We start from the raw sequence: 14,225 nt of genomic DNA on the forward strand, positions 1-14,225 counted from the left end.
CCCCACTCACTGCCGACTATGCTGCCCCATTGACTTGCATTGGGTTTCGTGTTTCGGTCGATCCCGACTTTACGTCATAATCGGCCGATTTCACTCGACCCGACTTTGGACATAGTCGGGTTTCGCAAAACCCGGCTCGACTCTAAAAAGGTCAAGGTCGCTCAACTCTAGTGGCGGGTGCATGGGGGGTGGGGTTAGAACAGTTAATAATTTAAGAAAGGATAGAGGTACAGAGAGATATATAAAGTGTATGTATACTAAAGCCAGAAGCCTTGCCAACAAAAAAGACGAATTAGAATTAATTTTGTTGGAGCATAATTATGACATGATGGGGATATCTGAGACATGGCTGGACGAGAGCCATGACTTTGCTGCTAACTTACAGAGCTATAGTCTTTTCAGAAATTACTGTACAGATAAGCAAGGGGGAGGGGTGTGTCTATATGTAAAATTATCCTTAAAACCCATCCTGCATGATAATATATGTGAATCTAATGAAAATGTAGAGTCCCTGTGGGTGGAGATAAGGGGAGGGTAAAAAAAATAATAAATTACTGATAGGGGTTTGTTATAAGTCCCCAAAATTAATAGAAACAACGGAGAAAATCCTCGTAAAGCAAATAGATGAAGCAGCTACTCAAGGAGAAGTCATTATAATGGGGGACTTCAACTACCCTGAAATACATTGGGGAACAGAAACCTACAGTTCCAGCAAAAGGTAATAGGTTTTTGACAACTATGAGAGACAATTACCTTTTACAACTGGTTCAGGACCCAACAAGAAGGGCGACACTGCTAGACCTAATATTAACCAACAGGCCAGACCACATATCAAATATAAGGGTTGGGAGTCACTTGGATAATAATGATCACAAAATAATAAGTTTTCATGTATCCTTTAATAAGATGTGTAGTAGAGGGGTTACAAGGACACTAAACTTCAGGAAGGCAAATCTCCAATGGAAGAGAGATGATCTTGGTGCAATTAACTGGGACGGTATCCTGAGACATAAAAATACACAAAGAAAATGGGATATGTTTATTAGCATCCTGGATAGGACCTATGCACAGTATATACCGTAAGGGAATAAACATACTAGAAATAGGAGGAAACCAATATGGTTAAATAGAGCTATAAGGGGTGCAATAAGTGACAAAAAGAAAGCATTTAGAGAATTAAAGGAAGTAGGTAGTGAGGAGGCATTAAATAAATACAGTATTATAAATACATTCTGTAAAAAGCAAATCAAGTCAGCAAAGATTGGTACAGAGAGACTCATTGCCATAGAAAGTAAAACTAATCCAAAAAATATTCTTTAACTACATAAATAGTAAGAAACTAAAAAATGATAGTGTTGGCCCCCTTAAAAATAATCTCGGTGAAAAGGTGGATGAGGATGAGGAAAAAGGTAATATGCTAAATGACTTTTTTTCATCAGGATTTACACAAGAAAATTCCATGGCAGACAATATGATCAGTAATAGCAAAAATTCCCAATTAAATGTCACCTGCTTAACCCAGCAGGAAGTATGGTGGTGTCTAAAAATCACTAAAGTTGACAAATCTCCGGGCCCGGAAGGGATACACTCCTGAGCACTGCAGGAATTAAGTATAATAATTGATAGACCATTATTTTTATATTTAAAGACTCCATAATAACAGGGTCTGTACCCCAGGACTGGCATATAGCAAATGTGGTGCCAATATTCAAAAAGGGGACAAAAACTGAACTTGGAAATTATAGGCCAGTAGGCTTACCCTCTACTGTGGGTAAAATCCTGGAGGGTATTCTTAGAGATGCTATACTGGAGTATCTGAAGAGGAATAACCTCATGACCAAATATCAACATGGGTTTACCAGGGACCGGTCCTGTCAGACTAATCTGATAAGCTTTTATGAAGAAGTAAGTTCCGGACTGGACCAAGGGAACCCAGTGGATGTAGTGTATATGGACTTTTCAAAAGCTTTTGATATGGTGCCACACAAAAGGTTGATACATAAAATGAGAATAATGGGGATAGGGGAAAATATGTGTAAGTGGGTTAATAACTGGCTAAGGGATAGGAAACAAAGGGTGATTATTAATGGAGCACACTCGGACTGGGTCACAGTTAGCAGTGGGGTACCACAGGGGTCAGTATTAGGCCCACTTCTTTTAAACATATTTATTAATGACCTTGTAAGGGGCTTACAGAGTAGAATTTCAATATTTGCAGATGACACTAAACTCTGCAGGGTAATCAATACAGAGGAGGACAATTTTATATTACAGGAGGATTTATGTAAACTAGAAGCTTGGGCTGATAACTGGCAAATTAGCTTTAATGGGGATAAATGTAAGGTCATGCACTTGGGTAGAAGTAATAAGATGTATAATTATGTGCTTAATTGTTAAAGACTGGGCAAAACCGTCAATGAAAAAGACCTGGGTGTATGGGTGGATGACAAACTCACATTTAGTGGCCAGTGTCAGGCAGCTGCTATAAAGGCAAATAAAATGATGGGATGCATTAAAAGAGGCATAGCTTACCTTTATACAAGTCACTAGTTTGACCACACTTAGAATACTGTGCACAGTTCTGGTCTCCACAGTGTAAGAAAGACATAGCTGAACTAGAGCGGGTGCAGAGAAGAGCGACCAAGGTTATTAGAGGACTGGAGGGTCTGCAATACCAAGACAGGTTATACTTGAGGCTAGGGTTGAGCGAAACGGGTCGTTCATTTTCAAAAGTCGCCGACTTTTGGCAAAGTCGGGTTTCATGAAACCCGATCCGACCCCTGTGCGTGGTCGGCCATGCAGTACACGACTTTCGCGCCAAAGTCGCATTTCAATGACGCGAAAAGCGGCATTTCTCAGCCAATGAAGGTGAACGCAGAGTGTGGGCAGCGTGATGACATAGGTCCTGGTCCCCACCATCTTAGAGAAGGGCATTGCAGTGATTGGCTTGCTGTCTGCGGCGTCACAGGGGCTATAAAGGGGCGTTCCCGCCGACCGCCATCTTACTGCTGCTGATCTGAGCTTAGGGAGAGGTTGCTGCCGCTTCGTCAGAAGCAGGGATAGCGTTAGGCAGGGTCCATTAACCACCAAACCGCTTGTGCTGTAGCGATTTCCACTGTCCAACACCACCTTCGGTGTGCAGGGACAGTGGAAGCTACATTTTTTTTTCTCAGTGCTGTAGCTCATTGGGCTGCCCTACAAGGCTCCCTGATAGCTGCATTGCTGTGTGTACGCCGCTGTGCAAACCAACCGCTTTTTTCAAAGCACAAATCCTGTTGTTCTGCACAGCTATCTTGTTTGTTTGTCCACACTTTTTATTTAATTTGTGCATCAGTCCACTCCCTATTGCTGCCTGCCATACCTGGCTGAGATTACTGCAGGGAGATAGTAATTGTAGGACAGTCCCTGTTTTTTTTTTTTTTTGTGGGAGATTAAGATTGGCATTTCTGCTACAGTGCCATCCCTGTGTGTGCCATCTCTCACTCAGTGGGCCATAGAAAGCCTATTTATTTTTTTGCTTGATTTGGGTTTTAAAATCTACCTGAAAAAATCACTACATCAATCAGTGGGAGAAAAATATTGGCCTTAGGGCTTGTGTGCCACTCCTGACTCCTGTATGTGCCATCTCTCACTCAGTGGGCCATAGAAAGCCTATTTATTTTTTTGCTTGATTTGGGTTCTAAAATCTACCAGAAAAAATCACTACATCAATCAGTGGGAGAAAAATATTGGCCTCAGGGCTTGTGTGCCACTCCTGACTCCTGTGTGTGCCATCTCTCACTCAGTGGGCCATAGAAAGCCTATTTATTTTTTTGCTTGATTTGGGTTCTAAAATCTACCTGAAAAAATCACTACATCAATCAGTGGGAGATAAATATTGGCCTCTGGGCTTGTGTGCCACTCCTGACTCCTGTGTGTGCCATCTCTCACTCAGTGGGCCATAGAAAGCCTATTTATTTTTTTGCTTGATTTGGGTTCTAAAATCTACCTGAAAAAATCACTACATCAATCAGTGGGAGATAAATATTGGCCTCAGGGCTTGAGTGCCACTCCTGACTCCTGTGTGTGCCATCTCTCACTCAGTGGGCCATAGAAAGCCTATTTATTTTTTTGCTTGATTTGGGTTCTAAAATCTACCAGAAAAAATCACTACATCAATCAGTGGGAGAAAAATATTGGCCTCAGGGCTTGTGTGCCACTCCTGACTCCTGTGTGTGCCATCTCTCACTCAGTGGGCCATAGAAAGCCTATATTTTTTTTTGCTTGATTTGGGTTCTAAAATCTACCTGAAAAAATCACTACATCAATCAGTGGGAGATAAATATTGGCCTCAGGGCTTGAGTGCCACTCCTGACTCCTGTGTGTGCCATCTCTCACTCAGTGGGCCATAGAAAGCCTATTTATTTTTTTGCTTGATTTAAGTTCTAAAATCTACCTGAAAAAATTACTACATCAATCAGTGGGAGATAAATATTGGCCTCAGGGCTTGAGTGCCACTCCTGACTCCTGTGTGTGCCATCTCTCACTCAGTGGGCCATAGAAAGCCTATTTATTTTTTTGCTTGATTTAAGTTCTAAAATCTACCTGAAAAAATCACTACATCAATCAGTGGGAGATAAATATTGGCCTCTGGGCTTGTGTGCCACTCCTGACTCCTGTGTGTGCCATCTCTCACTCAGTGGGCCATAGAAAGCCTATTTATTTTTTTGCTTGATTTGGGTTCTAAAATCTACCTGAAAAAATCACTACATCAATCAGTGGGAGATAAATATTGGCCTCAGGGCTTGAGTGCCACTCCTGACTCCTGTGTGTGCCATCTCTCACTCAGTGGGCCATAGAAAGCCTATTTATTTTTTTGCTTGATTTGGGTTCTAAAATCTACCTGAAAAAATCACTACATCAATCAGTGGGAGATAAATATTGGCCTCTGGGCTTGTGTGCCACTCCTGACTCCTGTGTGTGCCATCTCTCACTCAGTGGGCGATAGAAAGCCTATTTATTTTTTTGCTTGATTTGGGTTCTAAAATCTACCTGAAAAAATCACTACATCAATCAGTGGGAGATAAATATTGGCCTCTGGGCTTGTGTGCCACTCCTAACTCCTGTCTGTGCCATCTCTCACTCAGTGGGCCATAGAAAGCCTATTTATTTTTTTGCTTGATTTGGGTTCTAAAATCTACCTGAAAAAAATCACTACATCAATCAGTGGGAGATAAATATTGGCCTCTGGGCTTGTGTGCCATTCCTGACTCCTGTGTGTGCCATCTCTCACTCAGTGGGCCATAGAAAGCCTATTTATTTTTTTGCTTGATTTGGGTTCTAAAATCTACCAGAAAAAATCACTACATCAATCAGTGGGAGATAAATATTGGCCTCTGGGCTTGTGTGCCACTCCTGACTCCTGTCTGTGCCATCTCTCACTCAGTGGGCCATAGAAAGCCTATTTATTTTTTTGCTTGATTTGGGTTCTAAAATCTACCAGAAAAAATCACTACATCAATCAGTGGGAGATAAATATTGGCCTCTGGGCTTGTGTGCCACTCCTGACTCCTGTGTGTGCCATCTCTCACTCAGTGGAGCATAGAAAGCCTTTTTTTTTTTTTTTTATTTGGTTTCTAAATTGTCCTTGAAAAAATCATTTTATTTTATTTGGTTTCTAAATTCTTCCTGAACAAATCATTTCATTTTATTTTGTTTCTAAAGTCTCCCTGAAAAAAATAAAAAAATAAAACAGTGGGAGATTAATATTGCCCTTTCTGCTTGTGTGCCAGTCTTGACTCCTGGGTGTGGCATCTCTCTCTCTCTCTCTCTCTCAAATTGTGGGCCATAGAAAGCCTATTTTTTTTTTGCTTGATTTGGGTTCCAAAATCTACCTGAAAAAATCACTACATCAATCAGTGGGAGAAAAATATTGGCCTCTGGGCTTGTGTGCCACTCCTGACTCCTGTGTGTGCCATCTCTCACTCAGTGGGGCATAGAAAGCCTTTATTTTTTTTTTTATTTGGTTTCAAATTGTCCTTGAAAAAATCATTTTATTTTATTTGGTTTCTAAATTCTTCCTGAAAAAATCATTTTATTTTATTTTGTTTCTAAAGTCTCCCTGAAAAAAAAAAAAAAATAAAACAGTGGGAGATTAATATTGCCCTTTCTACTTGTGTGCCAGTTTTGACTCCTGGGTGTGCCATCTCTCTCTCTCTCTCTCAAATTGTGGGCCATAGAAAGCCTATTCTTTTTTTGCTTGATTTGGGTTTCAAAATCTACCTGAAAAAATCAGTACATCAATCAGTGGGAGAAAAATATTGGCCTCTGGGCTTGTGTGCCACCCCTGACTCCTGTGTGTGCCATCTCTCACTCAGTGGGCCATAGAAAGCCTATTTATTTTTTTGCTTGATTTGGGTTCTAAAATCTACCTGAAAAAATCACTACATCAATCAGTGGGAGAAAAATATTGGCTTCAGGGCTTGTGTGCCACTCCTGACTCCTGTGTGTGCCATCTCTCACTCAGTGGGCCATAGAAAGCCTATTGATTTTTTTTTGCTTGATTTGGGTTCTAAAATCTACCTGAAAAAATCACTACATCAATCAGTGGGAGAAAAATATTGGCCTCTGGGCTTGTGTGCCACTCCTGACTCCTGTGTGTGCCATCTCTCACTCAGTGGGGCATAGAAAGCCTTTTTTTTTTTTATTTGGTTTCTAAATTGTCCTTGAAAAAATCATTTTATTTTATTTGGTTTCTAAATTCTTCCTGAAAAAATCATTTTATTTTATTTTGTTTCTAAAGTCTCCCTGAAAAAAAAATAAAAAAATAAAACAGTGGGAGATTAATATTGCCCTTTCTGCTTGTGTGCCAGTCTTGACTCCTGGGTGTGGCATCTCTCTCTCTCTCTCTCTCTCTCTCAAACTGTGGGCCATAGAAAGCCTATTTATTTTTTTGCTTGATTTGGGTTCCAAAATCTACCTGAAAAAATTACTTCATCAATCAGTGGGAGAAAAATATTGGCCTCAGGGCTTGTGTGCCACTCCTGACTCCTGTGTGTGCCATCTCTCACTCAGTGGGCCATAGAAAGCCTTTTTTTGTTTTTTTATTTGGTTTCTAAATTGTCCCTGAAAAAAATCATTTTATTTTATTTGGTTTCTAAATTGTCCTTGAAAAAATCATTTTATTTTATTTGGTTTCTAAATTCTTCCTGAAAAAATCATTTTATTTTATTTTGTTTCTAAAGTCTCCCTGAAAAAAAAATAAAATAAAACAGTGGGAGATTAATATTGCCCTTTCTGCTTGTGTGCCAGTCTTGACTCCTGGGTGTGCCATCTCTCTCTCTCTCTCTCAAATTGTGGGCCATAGAAAGCCTATTTTTTTTTTTTTTGCTTGATTTGGGTTCCAAAATCTACCTGAAAAAATCAGTACATCAATCAGTGGGAGAAAAATATTGGCCTCTGGGCTTGTGTGCCACTCCTGACTCCTGTGTGTGCCATCTCTCACTCAGTGGGCCATAGAAAGCCTATTTATTTTTTTGCTTGATTTGGGTTCTAAAATCTACCAGAAAAAATCACTACATCAATCAGTGGGAGATAAATATTGGCCTCTGGGCTTGTGTGCCACTCCTGACTCCTGTCTGTGCCATCTCTCACTCAGTGGGCCATAGAAAGCCTATTTATTTTTTTGCTTGATTTGGGTTCTAAAATCTACCAGAAAAAATCACTACATCAATCAGTGGGAGATAAATATTGGCCTCTGGGCCCCTGAAAAAAATCATTTTATTTTATTTGGTTTCTAAATTCTTCCTGAAAAAATCATTTTATTTTATTTTGTTTCTAAAGTCTCCCTGAAAAAAATAAATAAATAAAACAGTGGGAGATTAATATTGCCCTTTCTGCTTGTGTGCCAGTCTTGACTCCTGGGTGTGGCATCTCTCTCTCTCTCTCTCTCTCAAATTGTGGGCCATAGAAAGCCTATTTATTTTTTTGCTTGATTTGGGTTCCAAAATCTACCTGAAAAAATCACTACATCAATCAGTGGGAGAAAAATATTGGCCTCTGGGCTTGTGTGCCACTCCTGACTCCTGTGTGTGCCATCTCTCACTCAGTGGGCCATAGAAAGCCTTTTTTTGTTTTTTTATTTGGTTTCTAAATTGTCCCTGAAAAAATCATTTTATTTTATTTGGTTTCTAAACTCTTCCTGAAAAAATCATTTTATTTTAATTTGTTTCTAAAGTCTCCCTGAAAAAAAAAAAAATAGGTGGGAGATTAATATTGCCCTTTCTGCTTGTGTGCCAGTCTTGACTCCTGGGTGTGCCATCTCTCTCTCTCTCTCAAATTGTGGGCCATAGAAAGCCTATTTTCTTTTTTGCTTGATTTGGGTTCCAAAATCTACCTGAAAAAATCACTACATCAATAAGTGGGAAAAGCAAAGCAATATTACAGGGATCAAAAAAGAAGAAAAACGTACCACGCAAAGAACAATTAAAATTATGGCTTTATTCAAGGAAATGCCAATGATTATACAATCATAAAGAATAAAAACAGAAAAAACCACATCCGCGTAGCAACAGGATTACAAAGCTGTACAAGCAAAAGGGCCCCCACAATATCAGGATAAAATGAATAGACTGTACACCAAACAATTTACATGAAGAAAATAGAAAAAGGCAGGATTAAAAAAAAAGAAAAAATTTTTTTTAGTGTAAATTGTATAAAAAAAGGGGGATTTTTTATGTGTAAAAATTAATATATAATAAAATATTATGTGCAAAATACAGCAAAATGGTGAAAAAATAAATTAATTATTTGACTGCAAAATCTCATATACTGTGATATATATATAAATTACTGTTGCACAAACAATTAAGAACAAAACAAAATTATGTGAAACAAAAAAACGGGGGTAGATAGAACAGGGGGTAATAAAACCCACTAATAAAACCACCAAAGCTATACTAAGGTGCATAAATTATTAAAGTGATATAGTGCCACCACACCGCCCAAATCAACTCAAATCTTTTCCTGCTGATTCCCACCATACAAGCACACTAATGGCACCTCTATGGATATGCACAATATAAAGTGCAGCTGTACAATCACAATTATGAAGTCTCTCTACCTGGGGGGGCTCTCTCCTGTGCCAGCGCGTACCCGACGCGCGTTTCGGTCTTCAACCTTCGTCAGGGGGTGGCTAGTTATGTGTGGCTGTGGTTTATATAGTGTGCGTCCTTAATCCCCAACGCTGCAGCCCAGGTGGATCCGGCGCGTGTGCAATCAGGAGGCTCCAGAGTTCCGGTCCCCGCGTCACATGACCGGCCGCATGGGAACGGAGTACCCAGCATTGCCACGGTTACATGGACGCAGGGAACCAGGACTCCAAGGCACAGACCGCGCATGCGCGCAGCCAGGGGCACAGCGTGGGAGCAGGCACGTCACACGGGTACTGCAGGATCAAGCGTTGAATTAACAACGCTGATTCCAAGATTCTCGCTAGTAATTACACTTGCCAGATGTAGTATATAGAGGGACATTATAAAAGGAAATTTTGACTAAGAAATATACCCCACATAGTCACCCAGTATCGGCATATATAAGAGTTACTCATTCGGATTATACTGCTTGAACACCGCATATATCTAAAATAACCCTAAAAAATGTAAAGAAAAAAGGAGGAGGGAGTTAGATGCAAAATGAAAAAAATGAAAAAAATGAAAAAAATATTTTCTAAAAATAAAAATAGTCAAAAATAATCATAAAGTTCTATGGTATTCTACATATTGTATATGTCAACCTAAATAATATTTAAGACGAAAGATAGATGGATTCTACATATAATTTGAAAAATTAATAAAAATGAAAAATAAAATTAAACGGAAAGAAAAAATCTTAGAAAGGAAAAAAAATAATAAATATGAAAATGAATATAAAAATAAAAATAAAAATAAAAATGCCTAAAGAGAAAATTAGACGATAATAATTAGCCATGCTATTATATCCAAATGAGGACTTTTCTTTATAAATGTTCATCTCCAATTCTCTTCAGGTTCAGTGTGCCACATCCAGGATCTCCAATCGAGGCTTCACCAACAATCAATCGAGCATTAGGCAGAATTGGCCCACAATCCATACAAGGTGAGTACTGCAATGTATAATACCATAAGTTAACCACACTCCAACACATGAATATTACCACATAAAAAGCCATATAAAAGTTATTTGGTTTATATAAAATATAATAAAAAATATATAAAAAATTATTTATATAAAAAGATACCATAAATTTATTAAAAATTATTTATAAAAGACTATACAGAACACTATGAAAAATTAAAACAGATAGTTGTTACAAAAATGGTGCGAAACTCAGGTTTTCGTTTAATCCCTTTGGTGAGACAGTATCAAGTGTCCAAATCCACTTGGTTTCTTTCTTGACTAATAATGCACTTATTTTACCGCCTCTCTCATTAATCCTTACCAAATCTATGCCAGTAACCCTCAGTAGTGATGCATCACAATCGTGATGCAACTTAAAATGCTTAGGGATTGTCTTCAATAGTGATACATCACTTACCTCCTTAGCAGCCACAATCCCCAAAATATGCTCCCTAGCACGAACCTTTAATTGTCTTGTTGTCATTCCCACATATACTAGGGAACAAGGGCATGTGGCATGATAGATCACCGCTTTAGACGAACAGGTTATGGCGTGTTTGATTTTATATACAGTCGTCCCATCATGATTCTTGAATGAATCTGTTCTCTGAATATTGGGACACGCAATGCATTGACCACAGGGTTTGCATCCCACAGCGACTCTTGTATTTGTAAGAAAGGTAGGGACCACTGGATTATACGCATAATGACTTTTCACTAATTGATCTTTTAGGTTTTTAGATCTCCGATAAGTGATATTAGGTCCCTCCCCTATATATTGTGCTAGGACAGGGTCAGATTTTAAAATAGCCCAAGACTTTGTCAGACACGACCTCATCATCTCAGTTTGACCATGGTATTGGGTAATATACCTGGTTACTTGATTAGACTTAGACGGCTTGTTTCCATATAGGGCTTGGTGTCTTGTTACATGTTTAGCTCGATTATACCCTTTCTTAATGGAACGCCTACTATAACCACGTTCTAGAAACCTCTCTTTCATGTCCAATGCTTGTTTTTCGAAATCTTCTTCATTCGCGCATATCCTACGTAAACGCAGAAATTGGGCTATCGGAATAGATCCAATCATTGCTGGCGGATGTGAGGAAGAGGCATGAAGGAGGGAGTTGACGGCCGTAGATTTACGAAAAATATTGGTGTACAGGCAGCCATTCTCATCCTTATGTACACCCACATCTAAAAATTCCATAAAGCTTGTATCACACTTATATGTCAAATGTATGTTAAGGGAGTTAGAGTTCAATTGTTTCATAAATTCATGGAGAGATCCAACAGACCCCTGCCAGATAAAGAATATGTCATCGATGAACCGCACCCAAATAGGGATGCGGTCCATCGATGACACCGACTCAGTGTGAAAAAGGTCCCTTTCCCACAGCCCCAGGAAAAGATTTGCGTACGCAGGCGCAAAAGAGGCACCCATTGCTGTACCCTGGAGCTGTAGGTAGAGGGACCCCTTAAAAAGAAAGAAATTTTTCATTAATGCAAACTCAAGGAGTTGTACTACAAATTTCCTCATAGACGTGGGCATAATAGATGTCTCTAAAAAGTAACTCGCCGCCTGTACACCATCTAGATGACGAATATTCGTATATAGACTTTCAACATCACATGATACCAAAAGTGTGTCTTCACCTACATATAGGCCGTCAATTTTCTTAAGAAAGTCGTTAGTGTCCTTAATAAAGGACGGTAGATTTTCAACCAAGGGTTGTAACCTAGAATCAAGGAATTTGTTTATGTTTTCCAAGTAGTTCCCGCAACCAGAAACAATAGGTCTGCCAGGTGGATTTATTTGGTTCTTATGAACCTTTGGCAACAAATAAAATGTTGCTACTGTCGGTTCAAGTACCTGAAGTGCTAAAAATAAATCTTTGTTAATAACTTCATTGTCAAGGGCTATATTTAAGATCAAAGCGAGTTCGGCTCGAAATTTATTCAGTGGATTAAAAGTTAATTTTTTATAAAAAACACTATCCCTCAGCTGTCGAAACACCTCATGTTCATACATTTTTATAGGCCAAATCACGACGTTTCCCCCCTTGTCAGCCGGTTTGATAACCACATCAGATAAACTCTCTAGTTTTTTAAGGGCCATTTTTTCATCTCTGCCAAAATTATCACTAGATGGGAATCGTGGAATTCTATCGAATTCCCTACTCACCGTTTTGACAAAAGTATCGATGGTGGGACAGGTCGACAAGGGGGGAAACTTACGTGACTTAGGAAGAATAGATGTCGGGATCTTACCTCCCAAGGGCTCATTATGCTCCCGCGCCAATTCGTCAAGTATACTTAGTGCGTCCTGCTCCGCCTCTGTGGGAAACAATCGTAACACTTCCTCATTGTGAAAATGTTTTTTAAAAAGTAGCTTCCTAGCAAATAAATTTAAGTCCTTAATAGCTACAAATTTGTCAAATTGTGCCGTCGGGCAAAATGTAAGGCCCTTTTGTAGAACACTAATCTCGACCTCAGATAAGACATGAGTACTTAAATTAATCACCTCTAAATTATTCCGTGAGTTCTCCGGTGAATATCTGAAGTTACGTTTCGCTGGTGCATATCGTGGTTCCCTTTTACGCTTTGGAGTAGATATAATTGAGGCCAAAGTAGACACAGAGGCGGAGGAGGAGGCACCAGAGACATCCACCATTGCTTGATTGGATGAGGCTGAATCCATCCGGTCACGTACATTCTCATTCTGATCATGTTTTCGCCACCTATAGACCCTTCCTCTAGAAAAATCATCCTGATCTCTTGTTAATTTGCTTTTTTGGGTTGTTTGAATACCCTTTATCCACTGATCCAATTGTTTTTCTAGTAAATTGTCCATAGACATCAATTGTTCAGTGGAAAGACATACTTTAGCCTTTCCATACATTTCATCCAGGGATTTATCAATCATCTCAATATTGTCAGAATTATACTTGATCAGGAGTTCCATTAGCTGTTTCGAAGCAGTATTACATGTTTCCTCCCAATTCTTTATGAATTCCTCGTCACTGACAGGGAAAGCGGGAGTAACATGTATCCTTAGGCCCCTTGGTATTAGTTGATACTGAATATAATTCTCAAGGAATGCCTTGCTCCACCATGATCTCGTCCTTCTATATGTAAGATTTTTAATAGTTTTAAATAAAGCATCAAATTCACAACCATCAATACCCATAGTGTTTCCATTTCCCTTAGAAAAGACTGCCTTAATTTGCCCCTGCCATGATAGTTCTCTTGTCTTAAAATCCATGTCTTTATTGCGAAGAAACAAAACCTGTGCAAAACACAGAATATATATTAGATAAATAACACAGTATACCCACAATTGGTATGTATAAAATTCACCGATATGATATCACCCCTAAAAAAGTGATATATATAAGAATAGATAAAATCAACCACCAAGGTGCACTGTGCCCAATTGCAATGAAACCACTGCTCAAGAAGGTAAAAGCAAAGCAATATTACAGGGATCAAAAAAGAAGAAAAACGTACCACGCAAAGAACAATTAAAATTATGGCTTTATTCAAGGAAATGCCAATGATTATACAATCATAAAGAATAAATACAGAAAAAACCACATCCGCGTAGTAACAGGATTACAAAGCTGTACAAGCAAAAGGGCCCCCACAATATCAGGATAAAATGAATAGACTGTACACCAAACAATTTACATGAAGAAAATAGAAAAAGGCAGGAAAAAAAAAAAAAGAAAAACATTTTTTTAGTGTAAATTGTATAAAAAAAGGGGGATTTTTTATGTGTAAAAATTAATATATAATAAAATATTATGTGCAAAATACAGCAAAATGGTGAAAAAATAAATTAATAATTTGACTGGTTGGTGAAGCCTCGATTGGAGATCCTGGATGTGGCACACTGAACCTGAAGAGAATTGGAGATGAACATTTATAAAGAAAAGTCCTCATTTGGATATAATAGCATGGCTAATTATTATCGTCTAATTTTCTCTTTAGGCATTTTTATTTTTATTTTTATATTCATTTTCATATTTATTATTTTTTTTCCTTTCTAAGATTTTTTCTGTTAGGGGTCGAGTTCCCGCTTCTGCACA

This window comes from Ranitomeya imitator, chromosome 6 (assembly GCF_032444005.1).
Source record: "Ranitomeya imitator isolate aRanImi1 chromosome 6, aRanImi1.pri, whole genome shotgun sequence".
Taxonomy (NCBI): Eukaryota; Metazoa; Chordata; class Amphibia; order Anura; family Dendrobatidae; genus Ranitomeya; species Ranitomeya imitator.